The following is a 20856-nucleotide window of genomic DNA, read 5'->3' as shown; positions in this document are numbered from 1 at the left end:
CGGGCTACCTGGAGTTGCATGCCCAGTCAAAGTGCGGCAGCAGTAACCTGAAAAGTGTGAGGAAGAGCAGCTACTTGAGCACGGACACAAGTAGTTTTTCGTGCAGCAGGGGCTGGGAGCGATGCACCGGCCTAAGTACTAGGAGATTGAAAAGAAGTGGCAAAGCAGGCCGTCCATGCGCAGCATTTCGCTCGACTCCTCTAAAGTAAAAACCTTATCAAATGATAAAGTGTTGTGAAGCGCTGTGACCGGCCATGCTCGGAAAGTAAAAACATTATCACATAATAAAGTGCTGTGAAGCGCTGAGGCCGGCGGTGCTCTGAAAGTAAAACGATTATCAAATAATGAAGTGCTGTGAAGCGCTCGACCAGCCGTGCTAAGAAAGTAAAAACATTATTAAATAATAAAGTACTGTGAAGTGCTGGCGAAGGAGGTGAGGCTAGGCGTGGGTAATGCAGGGATAATGGGCAGCGGAGGTTACAGGAGCCTGGACTGCCCCCGACCGCCACGCCTCGAATCCACGCTACCTCCCTTTCTCATCGCTATGTCCTGGCTCTCACGCCAATCTGCCCCTCTTTCTTTCGCCAGCCCCCGCGTCTCATCAACTTGTACCCTCCAATCTGCACGACCTTTAATACAGTTGTACAGCAGCGGCACTCGAAGTAAATTGCAGCACGCCAAACAACCTAAAGCCTTTGCAAACATGCTATAGAGGGCAGCAGGGTCCCTCATATCAAAGCATCTAGAACGAGTGGGGGAAATCTTGCCTGTTTCATCAAAGCAGAGAGTCATGACTGGGCTGGAGGTAGCTACGAAAATGCAAACAAAACACCCAACTCAAGAACTAACATGTATGTTCCGCTCGAGACACCCCAGTGCACAGACAATACGACGGGTAAGAGGGAAGCCATACTCACAGCAACGCCGCTGTCCGGAAGTGGCGCTATGCGCTGAGGAGACTCGGGCTAACGGCGGGCTGGTCCAGGCTCACTGGAGATCCAGCACACAATGGCGGGGCTCTTTACAGTAATTCTTCCAGTAACAAAATTAAAATAGACATCGTCTGGTGTTAGGTATTGCATTGGTCTTTATGGGGCCATACGTTTCTACTTAGAAACACATGGCCCCATGAAGATAAGAAAGTGCTTTGCGACAGCAACAAAGCAGGCCACCCAGTCCGGCTCGGAGGCGAAAGGGCGTCAACCAAAAACCCTCATTTCCAATGGCAGTCCACCGTTTAGCATAAACAGTGACACCAGTCAATGGAAATGAGGGGCGGGGTTTATAGCCCCCTTCTGAAATCTCCTTCATTACAAGAGTTCTCGCAGAGCGAGCAGCGTGTTGCGCTGCAACGCTACACGCGAGACCTAAAAATACAATATTAAATGCGCTCTCACTGGGAAATCTGTTATGAGAGCATGACAATTTTGGAGACAAGTTGACATGTCAGCAGAAACCCAGCATGGACTAAGTCTTCACTGAGTGCGGTGCACATGAATTTGAACTTCTTTGTGGAATAATATATGAACCTCTTTATGGGATCCATCTGCTCCAAGAATCATTGCACTTGAGGATGAGATATAATTGGAGGAGGTCCCAAAGGTGACGTAGCGAGCAGTGCTTTTGAAGCGACGGACAGACAGTCCAGGCAAGTCCACATCATAATGCCAATCTTCAGGCAAGTGCTGTTTTCGTTCTACATACGCAAAGAACTATGCTAGCAGACGTACACAGGGATTCTCTCAGATAGTTATTACAGGTGAAAGAAAAATATACTATTTGAATGATCACCCCCCCCACACACACACACACACACATATATATATTTTTTTAAACCTTTATTGATAAACATGGGAATACAATAGCAATCATACAGCCACATAGGGTCGGCTGGCAACATTTCCAAGGATCATAGCAGGATGAATGAGTTACACAGCCCTTCAGCCGACAACCCTAGGGTCCGGCGGCAATTAAACAAACATGTCCATGCCACACAGTAAAGCACAGGAGAAATAAGGTCTTTGTTTTATGTTTTTTGAAAACCAACCAACCAAAAAGAAAGAAATTAACTGCGGAGGCTAAACGCAAGGCAGGTACACCAGTAATCCTTCTGGGGAGGGAGTACCACATCCACAACTGTTACGTAGTAACAAGTGAAGTTGAAAGCTATAGGAAGAGAAGACGGGAGGGGGAAAAGGAGAAAAAGGGCAAGCCAGCAATACGTAGACAAAAAACCAGACTAGAAGGAACATCACGCTAAGGGGAGAGTAACACCTCCGGTGGAGGCACAAAAGGGGAGTACAAATTTCAAAACGATACTGATTCCACTGATTCCACACCCTTCCCCACTTCTTGGGCCTGCCCCGGGCAATGTAGACTGTTTTTTCACGAAACATGCACCAGTCCATGTTTCTAGACCAGGCCGACAGACTAGGTGCCTTCGACAACCCCCACAGTTGCGCAGTGTCACACTTAGAGAGCATATTACCCAAGGTGGCCCACTGCGTCTGTGCTACATTATAGTCATTGGGCTCCCACACATTTAATAGACACCTTCGGGCCTCAGGCAAAATCGAAACACCCGTCACTTCGTCCATACCACCATGCACACGATTCCAAAAAGACACCACCGCCGGACACTCCCACAAAATATGAAGGAATGTACCCACCATTCCACACCCGTGCTTACACAAGTCATCTGAAGCATACCCCATATGCAACAAGCGAGGACCCGTCATGTACACACGGTGTAGGATTTTCAATTGCACCAATCTCAGACGGGCCGAGATTGCTACCTCCTTCGGGGAGGATATCGCCGCCTGCCAGTCCTCATCATCAAGTTCCAGTCCATCGCTGGTCCAGGCCATGCGGAGCTGTAGAAGAAGGTCCGCTCGGTCATTTATCAGCTTTTTATATATAAGGGAAATCGTACTGTCCGGGACATGGCCGTCGAGTACTCTGTCCTCCAGAGGTGAGGATTCTGGAACGAGCGTGCCGGTCGGAAAAACCGAGGAAAGGGCGTGTCGAACCTGTAGGTACCGAAAGTATTCCCGGTTGCCAAGTTTGTATTCAAGCTGCAGCTCTTCAAAAGACTTTATCTTGTCTTTCCGCCAAAGGTCCCCCACCCTACTAATCACACACATATTTTTGTGCTGATGCTGCTTGGTTTAATCTGAAGTGCACTGAGCTCAGCTGACCAGGACCTAGTCCATTTGCTCTGTCCTCTCAACTGTATGTGAAATTTGCTAATACATGATTGCTATTTATTTAATATGCAGATGAGACCCACGTATATGGTACAAAGTGTACCCAGAGCTGATAAGTGGACAGCAGAACGTATTGTGCCACAACTGCAGTGAGAGAATCAGTGGCGTAGCTAGACATGATGCCGCCTGTTGCGGTCCCTGTGGTGGTCGCCTCGTGGCAGCCATATGTAAGAGCGGGGTGCTCCTGGCGATTCCTGCAGCAGCCGCCCCGAGACGGCTACAGTTAAGAGTGGGAGCACCCCCAAGACTAGTGCCGCCCTTGGTGGACCGCCCCCTCCCCACCCCCTCTTGCTACACCGCTGGCCAGAGTGAACAAATGGCTCTGAGTCTGCCACTGAAGCCTAGCCACGATGTTAAATCAACCTGATATGGCAAAATAAAGCCTTTTGTCAACACCAATCCTTTTATTTTAATAATTACAATAGGGAAGACCTTAGAAGTCCATAAGGTGGCATGCTAAATCTTAAAAAGAAGGACAGGGTTAATTTATGTTTTACTTATCCTGACAGTGAATATTCGCAATTGTCATTTTCCCTGTAGCAAGGCTAGTAGTCCCGTTGAATTACAGTAGCCCAACAAATAAGTGCTATCTTCATTTTGAACTACCAAATCTAAGGCATGGTGCGGAATTATGATTTAAAGGAACAATTAATATTAAGGTGTCTTTAGAATCTCACCGCTTAATTGACCCAAAGTTCTAGTAGCCATATTTGATTAACTACAGCCACTTGCTGCACTTCTGCTAGGAGGTGTGAATGATTCCAGGGAAGGGGGGAACAAAATACCTATCGGTGGGAGGAGGTGCGACCTCTTTCTGACAAGATGGCCAGAGGGCTGTGGTCGCAGATGGCCCAACTTCAAAAACCAGACGCCTCTGTTAGGCAAATGCAAGTTACACCTTAGTTTGCCAGCGCCTTTAAATAAGTAGACAGGCTGGCATGTCTTCCAGGGGGAAAGCCTGTTGAAGAACTGGCTTTCTAGGTGGTGGGGGTGACTTGTTGTACTGGACACACCTCAGGGCTGTGCCCATAGCTTTGACCCGGAGAAGCAGGGTCCCAACACCTTGGATTTGGGCAGAGAGATGCACAATGGGTTTTTTTGTGCCAACCCCAGAAGAAATTATGTAAAATTGGGTAGGATTGCCCCGTGAGAACTTTGCCCTCATTGGTTAAGGAGTCCCCCACCTACAATCTCAAAATAGGCATAACATTGGCAGCCCTGACTTTCAAGCCTCTGAGCCCTACTGGCCTTGGAAAGAACAGAAGAAGAACTGCACCTGCTAAACCTGTGGATCTCAGAACAAACGGCTGCAACAAAGAAGAGTGTGCCTGCTGAATGAAGACAGGACTTCAGAAAGGGATGAGCTCTGCCTTCTGTCGACTCAGTGGAAAGAAACCCCAAGGGCTGGACCTTCCCACACTTGTGCTAAGGACCAGTTGTGAGAAGGTGGCCTGATATGCAGTGCTCACTATTCTAGTGAACACTATGTATCAGTCCAGCAACCCTTATTGATGATTGGTTGTAAGTCAACCTTATAGACCAGCTATCCTAGTAGCGTGGATATGAGCAGTCTAAGGCTAAAGACTCGAGAGGGCGTGTTAAGCCAGCTGTTATACCACACATATACCCCTTGAACACCAAGTGAAAGGACACCACACAAGTGTTATGAAAATAAACAGTGTATTTATTAAAATCACAACAGCCCTGTGCTCTTTATGAGGACAGGGTACTAAGCACAACACAAAACTCTTACGAAAATACTTAAGTTAGCACAGTATATACAAATGCCCGAGGGGCACGGAAAACCATATACTCTGAAAGTGGAATGCGAAATTAATAGCAGGTAAGTACAGTACTACTAGGCTTTGGAATCGCTAGGACTTGACTATAGAATCTTCAGATTACTTCTAGGAGGCCTAGGGGACTCGGGTGCAGAGTGTGCACTCTCACGCGTGATGCGCGACAAAGTCTATGGTAGCTAGATTTCACAAAGTTAGTGTTCTCGGGTGGACCCGACCTGGTAGGAGGAAAACGAAAGTGGATTCTGACCCTTGGATAGTGAGGCTATGCTGGGGCACCGAAATGCCGAAGTTACCTAGCCCAGGGGCTGCAGCTGCATAGGTCTCAAAAGACGTCAGGAATCCTCGTAGACGGACCAGGAGCCTGGAAGAAAGATGCTGGCAGGCGACCAGTGAAGAGAGTTCGAAGTGATCCAAGCCTGGATCTTGAAGATGGATGACACCTGAAAGCAGAGGGGACCAAGTTCGTGACTACTAGCCAGTAGTCAGGGGGCACCAGGAGGGCACCGGATGGTAGTCACCTCGACTAGGTGAGTGGGTGACGCTGGGCTCGCAGATCTCACGGACCAGGAGGCGTTGTCTGCGACCAGGATGGAGGAGTGAGCTGTCCCACGATGGATGAAGCTGTCGGCGTCGCTGGACCCAGGATTGGGCAACAAAGCCTTGGCAAATTCAAGCCCACGCGGTGGACTCAAAATGGCGTCTGGAGTGGACCAGGAGGGTCCGGGGTGCTTCTCTTGAAGAAGGAAGCAAGGGCCAGTCTGGAGCAACCAGACCAGCAGCAGTGATGTCGTCGGGCATCGTTCAGAAGGCCACAAGCCAGCAGGCTCGTAGCCAAACAACGCGGTGAGCAGCAAAAAGCAGAAGGGCCCCACGCAGATCGTGGAGATGCTGGAGGGTTGATCTTCGGTGCTGGAGCTGCTCAGGGTCGGGGCTTCTCGGACCCCAAAGCACTCACCAGAGGGACACTCGGCGGGCTTGTTGTGAAGAAGTCGTGCAGTCTTGGCGATCGTCGGTCCCTCGAGGTCTCGTCGCACTCACGGTTCTCAGCTTGGCTGTAGAGGTGAGTAGAGGTCAGAGGTGCCAGGGAAGCCGGGTCTCATCGAGCTGTGTCGTCGGGTTCCTGAGGAAGGACTTGCAGCAGACCGCAGTGTTCTTGATGGTGCCTGCGGATGCAGGGTGACTACTCCTTAGCCACAAGGGAGAATCTTGAAGAAGAAATCTTGATGTCCTTTCGCAGAAAGTCGTGTCTTGATTCCAAAGATGATCTAATTTGAACAGGGGGCCCGCTCCCATCTTTATACTAAGAAAAGGGGCTAACCCGGTGACTAGGTCCTGCCTATGGGTGGGACTAGGAGGGGGGTGGTTACACCCCTCTCCCATGCCGGACTTTCCCCAGGCCAGGGGCTGGTGTGCCCCTGGAACTGGTTCTGACCGGCCTATGCGTAGTGAGCACCGGGGTGCCATTCAGCAGTCACCTTCCTGTAAAGCCCTGCCTACCCAGGATACACAAAACCCTGTCTGGGACGGTGCTAGCACCGCCCTCGACAGGAAACCCTTTGTCCAGGCTCCCCTTGCTGGAAGGACTCCCAGCTGCAGGGGGTCAGACTTGTGTCTGTGGTGGCAGCATCCATTTTGTGGAGCTGAGGCTTCGTTTAACTTTAACCGGGGTTCACAGTTACATACATGTCGTGTCCCTCTAGAAGGGTGGAATGCTAACCCCGCCGCCAGAATTGGCGAGGGGTTAGTATTCCAATTCGTATGACACCTTACTCGACATGTTTTAATAAAGCAATACCAAAGATAGCATTTAACCGCGAGTATTATAATGCACTTAAGAGTATATGGTATGCGTTATCATGGAACAGCTATTAGGACGTGGTTCCGCAAGCTGCAGACAGGCTCAGCTCATGCCAGAGCACCATCTCACACGATTCCAAGCACTCTGCCTTCAGGATTGTCAAGGCCTGCCATAGGAGTGACTGATAGGAATCTGTGTGTCCATTTTTAGGGTTAGATATAGGTATACTATATCTACAGCAAAGGGTGATTACACGACTTTGCCCCCAGCTGTCATGCAGCCAGTTGTTTCAAATTTAGGAGGCCAGCCAGGGGTGGCATAATACATGCTTCAGCCCCTGGTAGGCCCTGGGTACACCTATGCCCTGAGTTACAGGGTCTGATAAGGTGGCCCAGTACCAATTGGAAATGTACCTAGGGTACATGGAATCCATTTTACAGAGAGAGCAGTAGGCCTGGGGTCCTGATTGGCAGGGTCCCAGGCCAACTATGTCGTAAACCAGCTAAAACACAGGGCAAAAAGTTGGGGCCAACTATAGTCAGGAGGTACCTTCCTACACAACCCCCCCTCCCCCCAAACGAAAGGAGATAAGGCTATCCTTGTCCAGGTAAGCCTCTATTACCTAAGTGGCCATATAAGGAAGGACCAGCTCTGGCTTGGTTTCCCCCTGTGTCATGGTCCACTAGGCAACCCCTCACCCTAAGGGTATCTGAGGGTCTCCACCATAGGGAATCTCTGTCTTTGGTGTGTCTTGGGAAAGAAAAAGGCTGATGCTGGGATGGAGTGCTGAAGTGAGGCTCCTCTACCTTTGGGCTCAACTTCCTCCAATCACCATCCATCATGTGTGCCTTTCTTTCTTTAGCTGAGATGCACTGAGCTCTCAGGGTCAGCCTCTGGCTACCTAAAGCTGGAGGCTGAGTCCCTCTGTTTGGCTTACTGGAGGGACAGGTCAGGTCTGGGGTTTTTAGGCCCCATGTTTGGCTGTGCCCAACAGTGTCCAGCTGTGGGAGGTCCCTAACTTCTTTTAAGGGGGATCCCTCAGGAGTCTGATTTCTTTTCACTTGGCTAGGTTTACCAGCTTCAGTGATCCTAATCTGCTGATTAAGGAGTTCTTTTGGACGGGGGGCCCTTTGGGGTCCACCACTGGCCTCCCTGACCTCTTCAGCCCTGGGCTGACTGAGGCAGGGTAGAGAGGGGCAGGTTACCTGCTCCAGACTGGGTCCCACCTTGGAAGGGTCCACTGACATCAGGGGCTCTGCCAGGCTAGGCCTGACTACCTCTGGGGCAGTTCCTTCACAAGGGGTCAGATCAGTTCCCTGAGGAGGCTGATCCTTGCCTAAAGTCTGGTGGGAGGGAGATTTCTCTTCCTCCTCAATGCTCTCTGTCTGAGTGGAGTGATCCATTGTTTCAGGCTTCACAACACTATCTGTCTGAGTAGAGGCTGAGACCATTACAGCCTTGCCAACCTTTTCAGGAGGGCACTCAGTTTGTGTTTGGGCTGTGACTGTCACAGCCCTCCGATCCTGTTCAGGAAAGTCTGTCTGAGCCTGGGCAGTGGCTACCACTGCTCTTCCAACCTTTTCAGGGAGGAATGGTGCTTGGACTGGGGCTGTAGCTATTACTGCCCCACTAACCTTTCTGGGTAGGCCTATCATTCTGGAGTGAGTTTCTTGCTCCACCTCAGCCCATGCTGAGATTTCCAGGTCATTCCCCAGTAAGCAATCTACAGGTAGGGTGTCTGTCACTGCCACTCTCATGGGCCCTGTGACATTACCCCAGCTGAGCTCAATTACTGCCATGGGATGCCTCCTTTTCACTCCATGAACGTCTGTCACCTGGTAAGTGAAACCAGGGGTCAGTTGAGCAGAGGGGACCAGATGGTCAATCACCATGGTGATGCTGGCCCCTGTGTCTCTGTATGCCTCAACTTTCTGACCATTGATAAGGGGCTCCTGTCTATACTTTCCCAAAATGTGGGAACCAGTAGTGAAGTTGGCAAACCCCAAGCCAGTCTCACAGACAAGAGTTGTTTCAGGGGACCTGGCTAGGCCATAGTCCACCTGGTTTCCCAAAGTAATGCCCACCACATTCTTGGGGGCACTGCCACCACCTGGGGGATTACCACTAGTGGTAACAGGAGGTCTGGGAGTATTACCTGGGGGTATGTTTTCCTTATTGCTATTTTTAGGGCAACTGACATCACTTATGTAATGGCCCACCTGTTTACAGGTATGGCAATAAGGTTTCTTTTGGGTTTTAGGAGAAGTAGGGGACCCACCCTTGTCAGAGGATTTTTGGGGCCCTGTGGTTTGATCAGCAGATTTATTCCCACCCTTCTCTTGAGGCTTGGTTGATTCCTTCTTTTGGTCACCACCCTGGTTCTTAGGCCTGACCCTGGTTCTGACCCATTTGTCTGCCCTCTTACCCAATTCCTGTGGAGAGGACAGATCAGAGTCTACCAGGTGCTGGTGTAATAACTGGTTCTGACAATTACTTAAGATTTGCTCCCTCATAATTAGATTGTACAATCCTTTAAAATCAGTAACCTTACTACCCAGTAGCCAGCCTTCAAAAGCCTTAGTGGCACAATCAACAAAGTCAGTCCAATCCTGAGACTGAGTTTTCTGGGTGTCTCTGAACAGCATCCTGTACTGCTCAGTGGTTAAACCAAACCCATCAACCAGTGTATTCTTCAGGACTTGGTAATTGTTAGCATCCTCCACTCTAGTAGTGAGGAGCTTATCTCTACCTTTACCTTCAAAGGAGAGCCACAAGATAGCTGCCCACTGACTCTGGGGAACATCCTGCACAGTGCAGGCCCTCTCCAAAGCAGTAATCCATTTGTGGATGTCATCCCTTTGTTTAAAGGGGGGCACTATCTTATTCAGGTGCTTTGTATCAAAACTCCTTTCCCTATTGCTAGGTATATTGCTGCCACCAGTGGGGACTACCCCACTTAACTGTTGCTCTCTAGCAAAGGCAAGTCTCTCTTTGGCCAGGGCAAGTTCTTCCCTTTCAATCCTCAGATTGACTGCTCTTTCTTTAGCTTCATACACTCTCCTCTGAGGGGAAGTCATCCCTTTCTGAGAAGAGTGGTGAGAGCCATTGGTTTGAAGGGATCTGCCAGAGCCTCTTGACAGAGACCTAACTCGTCCATTCCCAATGTTAAGCTGGCCTGAGAGGGGTCCCAGGGATCTCCTAGTACCATTCTCATGCCTGCTTAAGTTGTCCCTAGTTAGCTGACTAACTACTTCTGGACCTTTGTCTGCCTCATCCCCAGATGTCTCCTGATCATCATCCTCCTCACCTGAGAGATGGATGAGATCTGGGTCACCCCTGGTTCCTTCTAGGGCTGGCATGTCCCCTTCTGGATGAGAAGAGCTAAAAGTTTTCTCAGCCTTTCTAGCATCATAAGTTTCTAAGAGACCAATCAGGAATGGGATTGTGGGGTTAGACCCCTGTCTCAACTTCCTGGAGGTACACACTTGTCTCATCTCCTGGAAGCTAAGGGCTGCATATCTGGAAAAGGCCTGTGGAGGGTCCTCAACCACCAGAGGGGTCTCAGTAGACTCTCCGTGGTTAGACATGCTTTCTAGTGTGGTGTAAGTGATGCACCTACCTACACTATGTGTTTGCCTACTGATCCCTTGCTAAGAGTTGCAGCCAAGGTGTGCTAAGCCTTGAGGAGCTGCAACAGCTGGTTCAGTAGAACTCAGAGTATTCTAAGCTAAGTTATATGTACCTACAAGTACTTATGTGATCTTTCAACAAGATATTCTTAGGATACGTGTGGTAAAACAACAGCAAGCTCAAATCCCAACCGCTGCTCACCAATGTGAGAAGGTGGCCTGATATGCAGTGCTCACTATTCTAGTGAACACTATGTATCAGTCCAGCAACCCTTATTGATGATTGGTTGTAAGTCAACCTTATAGACCAGCTATCCTAGTAGCGTGGATACGAGCAGTCTAAGGCTAAAGACTCGAGAGGGCGTGTTTAGCCAGCTGTTATACCACACATATACCCCTTGAACACCAAGTGAAAGGACACCACACAAGTGTTATGAAAATAAACAGTGTATTTATTAAAATCACAACAGCCCTGTACTCTTTATGAGGACAGGGTACTAAGCACAACACAAAACTCTTACGAAAATACTTAAGTTAGCACAGTATATACAAAGGCCCGAGGGGCACGGAAAACCATATACTCTGAAAGTGGAATGCGAAATTACTAGCAGGTAAGTACAGTACTACTAGGCTTTGGAATCGCTAGGACTTGACTATAGAATCTTCAGATTACTTCTAGGAGGCCTAGGGGACTCGGGTGCAGAGTGTGCACTCTCACGCGTGATGCGGGACAAAGTCTATGGTAGCTAGATTTCCCAAAGTTAGTGTTCTCGGGCGGACCCGACCTGGTAGGAGGAAAACGAAAGTGGATTCTGACCCTTGGATAGTGAGGCTATGCTGGGGCACTGAAATGCCGAAGTTACCTAGCCCAGGGTCTGCAGCTGCATAGGTCTCAAAAGACGTCGGGAATCCTCGTAGACGGACCAGGAGCCTGGAAGAAAGATGCTGGCAGGCGACCAGTGAAGAGAGTTCGAAGTGATCCAAGCCTGGATCTTGAAGATGGATGACACCTGAAAGCAGAGGGGACCAAGTTTGTGACTACTAGCCAGTAGTCAGGGGGCACCAGGAGGGCACCGGATGGTAGTCACCTCGACTAGGTGAGTGGGTGACGCTGGGCTCGCAGATCTCACGGACCAGGAGGCGTTGTCTGCGACCAGGATGGAGGAGTGAGCTGTCCCACGATGGATGAAGCTGTCGGCGTCGCTGGACCCAGGATTGGGCAACAAAGCCTTGGCAAATTCAAGCCCACGCGGTGGACTCAAAATGGCATCTGGAGTGGACCAGGAGGGTCCGGGGTGCTTCTCTTGAAGAAGGAAGCAAGGGCCAGTCTGGAGCAACCAGACCAGCAGCAGTGATGTCGTCGGGCGTCGTTCAGAAGGCCACAAGCCAGCGGGCTAGTAGCCAAACAACGCGGTGAGCAGCAAAAAGCAGAAGGGCCCCACGCAGATCGTGGAGATGTTGGAGGGTTGATCTTCGGTGCTGGAGCTGCTCAGGGTCGGGGCTTCTCGGACCCCAAAGCACTCACCAGAGGGACACTCGGCGGGCTTGTTGTGAAGAAGTTGTGCAGTCTTGGCGATCGTCGGTCCCTCGAGGTCTCGTCGCACTCACGGTTCTCAGCTTGGCTGTAGAGGTGAGTAGAGGTCAGAGGTGCCAGGGAAGCCGGGTCTCGTCGAGCTGTGTCGTCGGGTTCCTGAGGAAGGACTTGCAGCAGACCGCAGTGTTCTTGATGGTGCCTGCGGATGCAGGGTGACTACTCCTTAGCCACAAGGGAGAATCTTGAAGAAGAAATCTTGATGTCCTTTCGCAGAAAGTCGTGTCTTGATTCCAAAGATGATCTAATTTGAACAGGGGGCCCGCTCCCATCTTTATACTAAGAAAAGGGGCTGACCCAGTGACTAGGTCCTGCCTATGGGTGGGACTAGGAGGGGGGTGGTTACACCCCTCTCCCATGCCGGACTTTCCCCAGGCCAGGGGCTGGTGTGCCCCTGGAACTGGTTCTGACCGGCCTATGCGTAGTGAGCACCGGGGTGCCACTCAGCAGTCACCTTCCTGTAAAGCCCTGCCTACCCAGGATACACAAAACCCTGTCTGGGACGGTGCTAGCACCGCCCTCGACAGGAAACCCTTTGTCCAGGCTCCCCTCGCTGGAAGGACTCCCAGCTGCAGGGGGTCAGACTCGTGTCTGTGGTGGCAGCATCCCTTTTGTGGAGCTGAGGCTTCGTTTAACTTTAACCGGGGTTCACAGTTACATACATGGCGTGTCCCTCTAGAAGGGTGGAATGCTAACCCCGCCGCCAGAAGTGGCGAGGGGTTAGTATTCCAATTCGTATGACACCTTACTCGACATGTTTTGATAAAGCAATACCAAAGATAGCATTTAACCGCGAGGATTATAATGCACTTAGGAGTATATGGTATGCGTTATCATGGAACAGCTATTAGGACGTGGTTCCGCAAGCTGCAGACAGGCTCAGCTCATGCCAGAGCACCATCTCACACGATTCCAAGCACTCTGCCTTCAGGATTGTCAAGGCCTGCCATAGGAGTGACTGATAGGAATCTGTGTGTCCATGTTTAGGGTTAGATATAGGTATACTATATCTACAGCAAAGGGTGATTACACGACTTTGCCCCCAGCTGTCATGCAGCCAGTTGTGTCAAATTTAGGAGGCCAGCCAGGGGTGGCATAATACATGCTTCAGCCCCTGGTAGGCCCTGGGTACACCTATGCCCTGAGTTACAGGGTCTGATAAGGTGGCCCAGTACCAATTGGAAATGTACCTAGGGTACATGGAATCCATTTTACAGAGAGAGCAGTAGGCCTGGGGTCCTGATTGGCAGGGTCCCAGGCCAACTATGTCGTAAACCAGCTAAAACACAGGGCAAAAAGTTGGGGGCAACCATAGTCAGGAGGTACCTTCCTACACCAGTGAGTGGACTAAAAGGGTGAGTTGGCTAGCCTCCTGTTAAGCTGCCTTAACAGGACCCTTAGCTATTGCAAGAACTGCAACTTCTGTGCCTAAAGCTAAATTATAAAGTTTTTGGTACATAATTAGATACACTACCACTACTTTGCTGGTCAATAGGTAGCCTTGTACTCCTGTGCAAAACCAACATTTCCACTGGACTTCTGGATCTCATCTGTCTGTCAACACTGAACCAAAAACCGGGCCCATGCTGAAGAGGACTCCACCAATGAGTCTGTTGATGAGAAAAATAACCTGAAAAGTTTAAGTGCCAAGTTAAAGTTTAAGAGGTACTCACCTAGCCCAGCCACCATTGTTAAAGCAAAAACCAGAAGATAAAGCGAGGAGTACTGCACTGCTTAAACAAGCATTTACAATGCAATGGTCTCGTCTTTGTTAAAGTTAGAGCTATTGGCATTGCAAATGTCATTTCTTTAATTTATTGTTTTTTTTAAAACCAATAAATATATGGTATTGTCATTTACAATGGCAATAGGTAAGCATTAGAGAGTAGTAGAGAGTAATAGCTTAACCTCTCGCAAATGCGAGACCTATTGCATTTGCACCCACACACACACACACAGAACCACACACACAGAGCCCCGCACACACACAGAGCCCCGCACACACACAGAGCCCCGCACACACACAGAGCCCCGCACACAGAGAGCTACACACAGAGCCACACACAGAGCCACACACACACATAGCCCCCCCACACACAGAGCCCCCCACACACACAGAGCCCCCCCCACACGCACAGAGCCCCCCCCCACACGCACAGAGCCCCCCCCCCAAACACACAGACCGCCCACACACACAGAGCCCCACACACACACACAGAATGATTGGCTTTGCTAATGCTTGCTCATTTAGTTGGCGACTGTTGTGTCGCCCACTGCGTGTTGTAAAGGGGTGGTGGGGCGTACCGGATGAATAAATCGCGGAAAATACTGCACGTTTCGGTAAGCGATCCCGGAGTCAGACATCGATTTAAATGGCCTGGCCGTGCATGGTGGCTCGCATGCCGTGGTCACAGTAGAATAAACGGACAAAATTAAATAAATAATTAATGGCGCTAATTAAGGCGACCGAGAAGGCCCAGCCGTGTGCGTCTGCCAATCTCGCGCTGTTCTCTCCTGAATGCGGGAGGGGGCATGGGGACAGCAGCCGAGGATGGAGCTTTGCTGACAGACTCGCTCGCCTCCGCGGTCCTGTGCTGCGGAACCACAACCAACAGCACTACCTCACCACCTGCAGACGCCGGGCATGTTAGAGCCACTGAGCACCGCCTCGCCCCTCATCCCCTCTTGAATGGGGAACGTTACGAGTAGCGCAAAAGACAAAAACGTTGTACCCTCACACACACTCCGCAAAGTGAGAATCACAAGTAGCAAGTGGGGGGGGTGCACTAGTATTCTATTCAGTTAACTTATGTTTCGCCGACTTGCAATGCGACAATATCTACTCCGACCTACACTTCAAGTGCTCGAATCCTGGCATGGCCTAATCAGCATGCCATCCTTCCGAAGTCGGTGTATAGACTACCATTAAATGTAGGAGTCAGAATTTACTCGGGCTGCATACAGCTTTCAGGAATACCTTGCCTCAAGGATCGAGGGGGCGTGGGCTTCCTCGCTGATTTGCCCCCCCCCCAAAAAAAGGCTGCAACAGGCAGCGTCTGGCTTGAGTCTCAGTCGTGTTGCGCTGCTGCGGGACCACCAGCCAAAAATAGGACGAACGCGCGGCTCAAATATTGCAGAGGGGCAGCTAGGAATGGTGGACAACTCCACCCCAAAGTGAGCATAATGTATGAATGGGTCAAGAACAGAGGAGTGGGCGTGGGTAGAGAGCCCGATCGGCCTTGGGAAAACGTGATGTACAGAGAGAGGCAGCCGGGGGCCCAGGGAGGAGCACTCTGCCTTGATGACACTAAAAGTAAATATACAGATTTACAGGGCGCTGCCCGGTTAGAGATGTGGTCGAAGGGTGGAGACAGTCTTGGGGAATACAAGGGCACAGCTGGTGCCCTGGGAGCGCATGGGATCAGTTGGTGCATCTGGAGGCGGGGCGAGCTTTCAGGCGCATTGGAGGACAGACTGGAGCCTGGGGGGAGAGGGCTCAGCCGTAACTTGCCCATGGACGGCGGATGTAGGGGAGGTGGCACTTGGGGGGACCGAGAGATGAGCACTGAGAATAAGTGGATAATGATAGGAGGGCAGCCGAGAGCCTGGGGAGAGAAAGTTCAGCACAGAGCAGGCGAGATTACAGGCGGAGAGAGGAGGCGAGCCTGCAGAGAGAGGGCAGAGTCCGAGGGGTGCGTCGCTGATGGAGCCTCTCTGCCCCAAGCCTCTGCGGAGCATGCACAAGCCAGCTCCGGCTGGAAAGCAGACCATGCCATGACACCACCATGTTTCTCCGAGGTCCAGCAGAAATGGCTCGGAGAAACGCCCCGTCATTTTCCGACTGGGGGGCGTGTATTTCTTTCTCTCCTCTTCCCATTGGCTGGAATGTAAAATTCCAGCCAATGAGAAGAGGAGAGAAAGAACCTAAAAAATACACCACCGAATGCAAAAAAACGGGGCTTAAATGGACAGACGCCCCTCTTCTCCAATGGCTGGCCTCCGTTTAGGAAGCCAGCCAATGGAGAAGAGGGGCAGGTTTAAGCCCCATACTCTAAAACATCAAATCTCGCCAGCGACACTGCGTAACCGCAGCCTACGCAGGCAGAGACCTAAAAGGCTGTTGCACTGGAGCATGTGGTGCCTGCTGTAGGAGGAAGTCATTTAAGAAAATAGTGCTCACAGACTTTAAATATGTATCCTCAGGGGTGGGAAACCCATATAACAATTTTTTTGCTGTATGTATATAAAATCACAAAAAAAAACATACACACATACAAACAACACATGCTACAGATGCAGTCCTCATGGGGGGTTACAAAATGGGGTACTAAGGAGGGACTGCTAAGCCTATTCACAAATCAAAAGCCATAATTTACTAAAGACAATAAGAGGAGCCAATTCAAAAGATGGGCAGAAAATGGGCAGAGCTTCAAGTCCATACCTGTATACAGCATGTCTTGAAGAGACAGCACAAGCGCTGCCTAGGGGAGACCTCAAAGGTTTGTTGGAGGGTAGGCAGTAGCCCAACACTCAAACATAAACAGTACTTTTTTTTTAATACAGACCCATTTCTTCTAGGGAATGAGCTGCATACTCACAAACATGTTAGTCTTCAGATCCTAGAAGGCCATAATCCCTGTAAAGGCCACTTACTGGAGTGTGTTGCAATTTGCAACCTGTATTAATCAATATTCATGCAATAGGCAGTGCTCAATTAGACACCGTGGTTGCCAGTGGGCGCCGCCAACACTCATTTTTGAGGACTGCCTCTTATTTTTCTGCATCAGACATTTACTGAGAGCAAGAGAGGGAAAACACACCAAGGAGAAAGACAAAGAAAGAGAAAAACTGAAAAAAATGTATGAAGGTAGAAGGCAGGACCCTGCATGGGTGAGATAAAGGGGCAAATCTGGTAGTGGATTAAAACAGCATGAGGTGAAATCTAGACAACGCAGCCGTGTTATTTGGTGCACCAATATATAATAGCACCAGCGACTGGCTTCTGAGCAGAGTTGTTGGTACCAGCACAATTTTTTAAAAAATTGAGCTCTGGCAATACACTGGCTTATGGCCCACTCTGCATCTGAATTCTAGGAATCGACCTACGAATTAATATGTTGTATACTGCTTGCAAAAAAGACTGGTTGCAAATTGCAATGAGCATTCTGTGATTAGTATTCAGTACAACCCGACTGAGATCTGTGGGTTTTTGAAGTGCAGGTTCATTTGAAGAGGTGTCCAACTCAGAGCCTTCATTTAAAGTAGAGTTCGCCCATTTTAAAGGAGCAACGTTGACTTTTTTCACTGGCTTAGCTGTACTTTCAGCTGGGAAGTGCCAGCACTATGCAGCAGGGCTGATTTACATTGGTGCGACAGGTGACAGTAGGTATACTTAGTAGCAGGGCAACAAAATCTCTAAATTGACTAGTGATCTGTAAAATTTCTATTAAGAAAGCTATGCTTTGAACGCATCTCAGTTATTGGTAACCTGTTGCCAACTTTTCCGCCTTCTATGCGTGATTCCTGCAAACTGACTGGAAATGTTTCCTCCAGCATGTCAGTAATTACTCCCAAGTGCTAGTCGGCGCTGAAAATTGACGTCTGATTTAACACACTATTTTGCTTGCCCTTTCAAACGGGATAGGTGTTGGCATTTTTTTTGTTTCTCGCAACAACTGAAAAGGAGTGTGAAAATAATGATTTTAAAGGGAACCTCGAGATGCTGAACACTTTTTGGACTGCAGCTACAAGTAGTAGCTGGTGAGAAGGGGAATTCGAGATCGAAAACCTTGTACTTCCCATGTCTTAATTTCAATTCACTGTATTAGCTCTTCTCAGCGGGGCTGCCACTCACCGAATACAACAGCACTAATGGAACTTCACTCAGTGCCATGCTTTGACTGGGAAGGTACCGGTGCTCCATGGCTCGGAAGCTGGACTTTGAATGGAAGAGTACTGGCGCCTCTCGTCACGGCTGCCATGCATCAAATGGGACAGTGCATGTACTCCTCCTTTAGGCTTCGATACTGTGAATGGGACAGTTCGAGTGTTTCTCGTTAGGGCTGATGCGCTTTCTATGGGGCAGTACTGATGCTTCTCAGCAGGGCTGCACACACTGAATGGATCAGTACTAATGGAGCTTCACTGGCTGCTATGCTTTGAATGGGACAGTGCCGGTGCTACTCAGCAGGGCTGCACTCACTGAATGGGTCAGTACTAATGGAGCTTCTCTGGCTGCTATGCTTTGAATGGGACAGTACCAGTGGCACTCAGGAGGGCTGCACACACTGAATGGGTCAGTACTAATGGAGCTTCACTGGCTGCTATGCTTTGAATGGGACAGTACCAGTGGCACTCAGGAGGGCTGCACACACTGAATGGGTCAGTACTAATGGAGCTTCACTGGCTGCTATGCTTTGAATGGGACAGTGCCGGTGCTACTCAGCAGGGCTGCGCTCACTGAATGGGTCAGTACTAATGGAGCTTCTCTGGCTGCTATGCTTTGAATGGGACAGTACCAGTGGCACTCAGGAGGTCTGCACACACTGAATGGGTCAGTACTAATGGAGCTTCTCTGGCTGCTATGCTTTCAATGGGACAGTGCCGGTGCTCCTCAGCAGGGCTGCACTCACTGAATGGGACAGTACCGGTGCTACTCAGCAGGGCTGCACTCACTGAATGGGACAGTACCGGTGCTACTCAGCAGGGCTGCACTCACTGAATGGGTCAGTACCGGTGCTACTCAGCAGGGCTGCACTCACTGAATGGGTCAGTACTAATGGAGCTTCTGTGAAAGTAGACACCTGGAGATACTTTAGGGCTAGAAAAGTATTTATTGAAGGCTGAGACAGCACTCTCAGGGATGCGTCACCACAGCTTCTCTGGCTGCTATGCTTTGAATGGGACAGTACCGGTGCTACTCAGGAGTGCTGCACTCACTGAATGGGACAGTACTAATGGAGCTTCTCTGGCTGCTATGCTTTGAATGGGACAGTACCGGTGCTACTCAGCAGGGCTGCACTCACTGAATGGGTCAGTACTAATGGAGCTTCTCTGGCTGATATGCTTTGAATGGGACAGTATCGGTGCTACTCAGGAGGGCTGCACTCACTGAATGGGTCAGTACTAATGGAGCTTCTCTGGCTGCTATGCTTTGAATGGGACAGTACCGGTGCTACTCAGGAGTGCTGCACTCACTGAATGGGTCAGTACTAATGGAGCTTCTCTGGCTGCTATGCTTTGAATGGGACAGTACCGGTGCTACTCAGCAGGGCTGCACTCACTGAATGGGTCAGTACTAATGGAGCTTCTCTGGCTGCTATGCTTTGAATGGGACAGTACCGGTGCTACTCAGGAGGGCTGCACTCACTGAATGGGTCAGTACTAATGGAGCTTCTCTGGCTGCTATGCTTTGAATGGGACAGTACCGGCGCTACTCAGCAGGGCTGCACTCACTGAATGGGTCAGTACTAATGGAGCTTCTCTGGCTGCTATGCCTTGAATGGGACAGTGCCGGTGCTACTCAGGAGGGCTGCACTCACTGAATGGGACAGTACTAATGGAGCTTCTCTGGCTGCTATGCTTTGAACAAGAAAGCAGGTGCCCTTCTCATTAAGAAGGGCACCTACACACTGGGGAAACCCGTATCCCCAGTGTGTAGGTCAGGAGTAGTGCTGCTGAACACTGTGGTTTGCCATCGTGGGCTGTGTAGAGCAGCTTTGTCCTAATGTTCCTACCACCTACTCGAGGCAGCGCAAGGCCCTGCCCTCTGTTGACTTATGACTTTTAAGCGGGGTTCGAAGTGGCTAAAGAAGGATGGAAGCTGTGATCCTACGTACAATAGAGGTGGGAGGTCACTAAGTGTGGGGGCAGGGTGAGTTGGAAATGTCAACTTACACTAATATTGAGTTTTAAATATTGCGACAGAAATATTAACAGCAAGAATATCGTAGTCAAGAATATCGACTTTAAGGTAAGAAATATCAATTTTAAAAATATAGAAGTCATTAATATCGTTTGCAAAAACATAGTTGTTTCAAATATCGATTTTTGTAATTAGTGTAATGTATTTTAGAATATATTTTAAATGTACGTGATGTATATTTTGTTTAAGTGCTGTTTTAATATCTGTGTTAAAGTTTTAGTAGTTATTAATTTTATTTTAATTACATTTTGAGTTTTTTTAGTTCTGTAGCGGTTGTGGGTTTATAGGGGAATTGGGTGGAAAGTAATTTAATTATAATATATTAATGACTATATTTTATTTATTAATATTTTTTAATTGAGATTTTATCATGGTAATTGTGTTTTAAATTTTTTAGGGTACATTGCTTAGGTGCGTTATGTGGGGTGTATGGGGTAAAGGGTGGGAAAGTAATTTTTGAAAATGAATTAATTAGTTCTTTAATATTAGTTAATTAATTGACAATTAATTATGGCATTTGTGTAAATTTTAGGTGCAGGTTATGGGGTTTATAGAGGTAAAGGGTGGGAAGTAATTTCTTTTTAAATAATTAAAAACTAGTTGTTAATTGACAATTAATCATGGTAATTGTGTAATTAATATTAGGTGTGGCTTGTAGGGTTTTTAGGGGCAAAGGGTGGAAAGTACTTTATTTTTAAATAATCAATGATTAGTTGATAATGAATGTTAATTAATTAATTGACAATTAATTTGTGTAATTGTGTAATTATTTTTTGAGTGTGGGTTTTGAGTTTATAGGGGTGAAGGGTGGGGGTACACTAATTTTTCTTACTTTATAATTAGTTG

Source organism: Lissotriton vulgaris, chromosome 1_1 (assembly GCF_964263255.1).
Source record: "Lissotriton vulgaris chromosome 1_1, aLisVul1.2, whole genome shotgun sequence".
Taxonomy (NCBI): domain Eukaryota; kingdom Metazoa; phylum Chordata; class Amphibia; order Caudata; family Salamandridae; genus Lissotriton; species Lissotriton vulgaris.
This window is presented reverse-complemented; position numbering follows the sequence as displayed.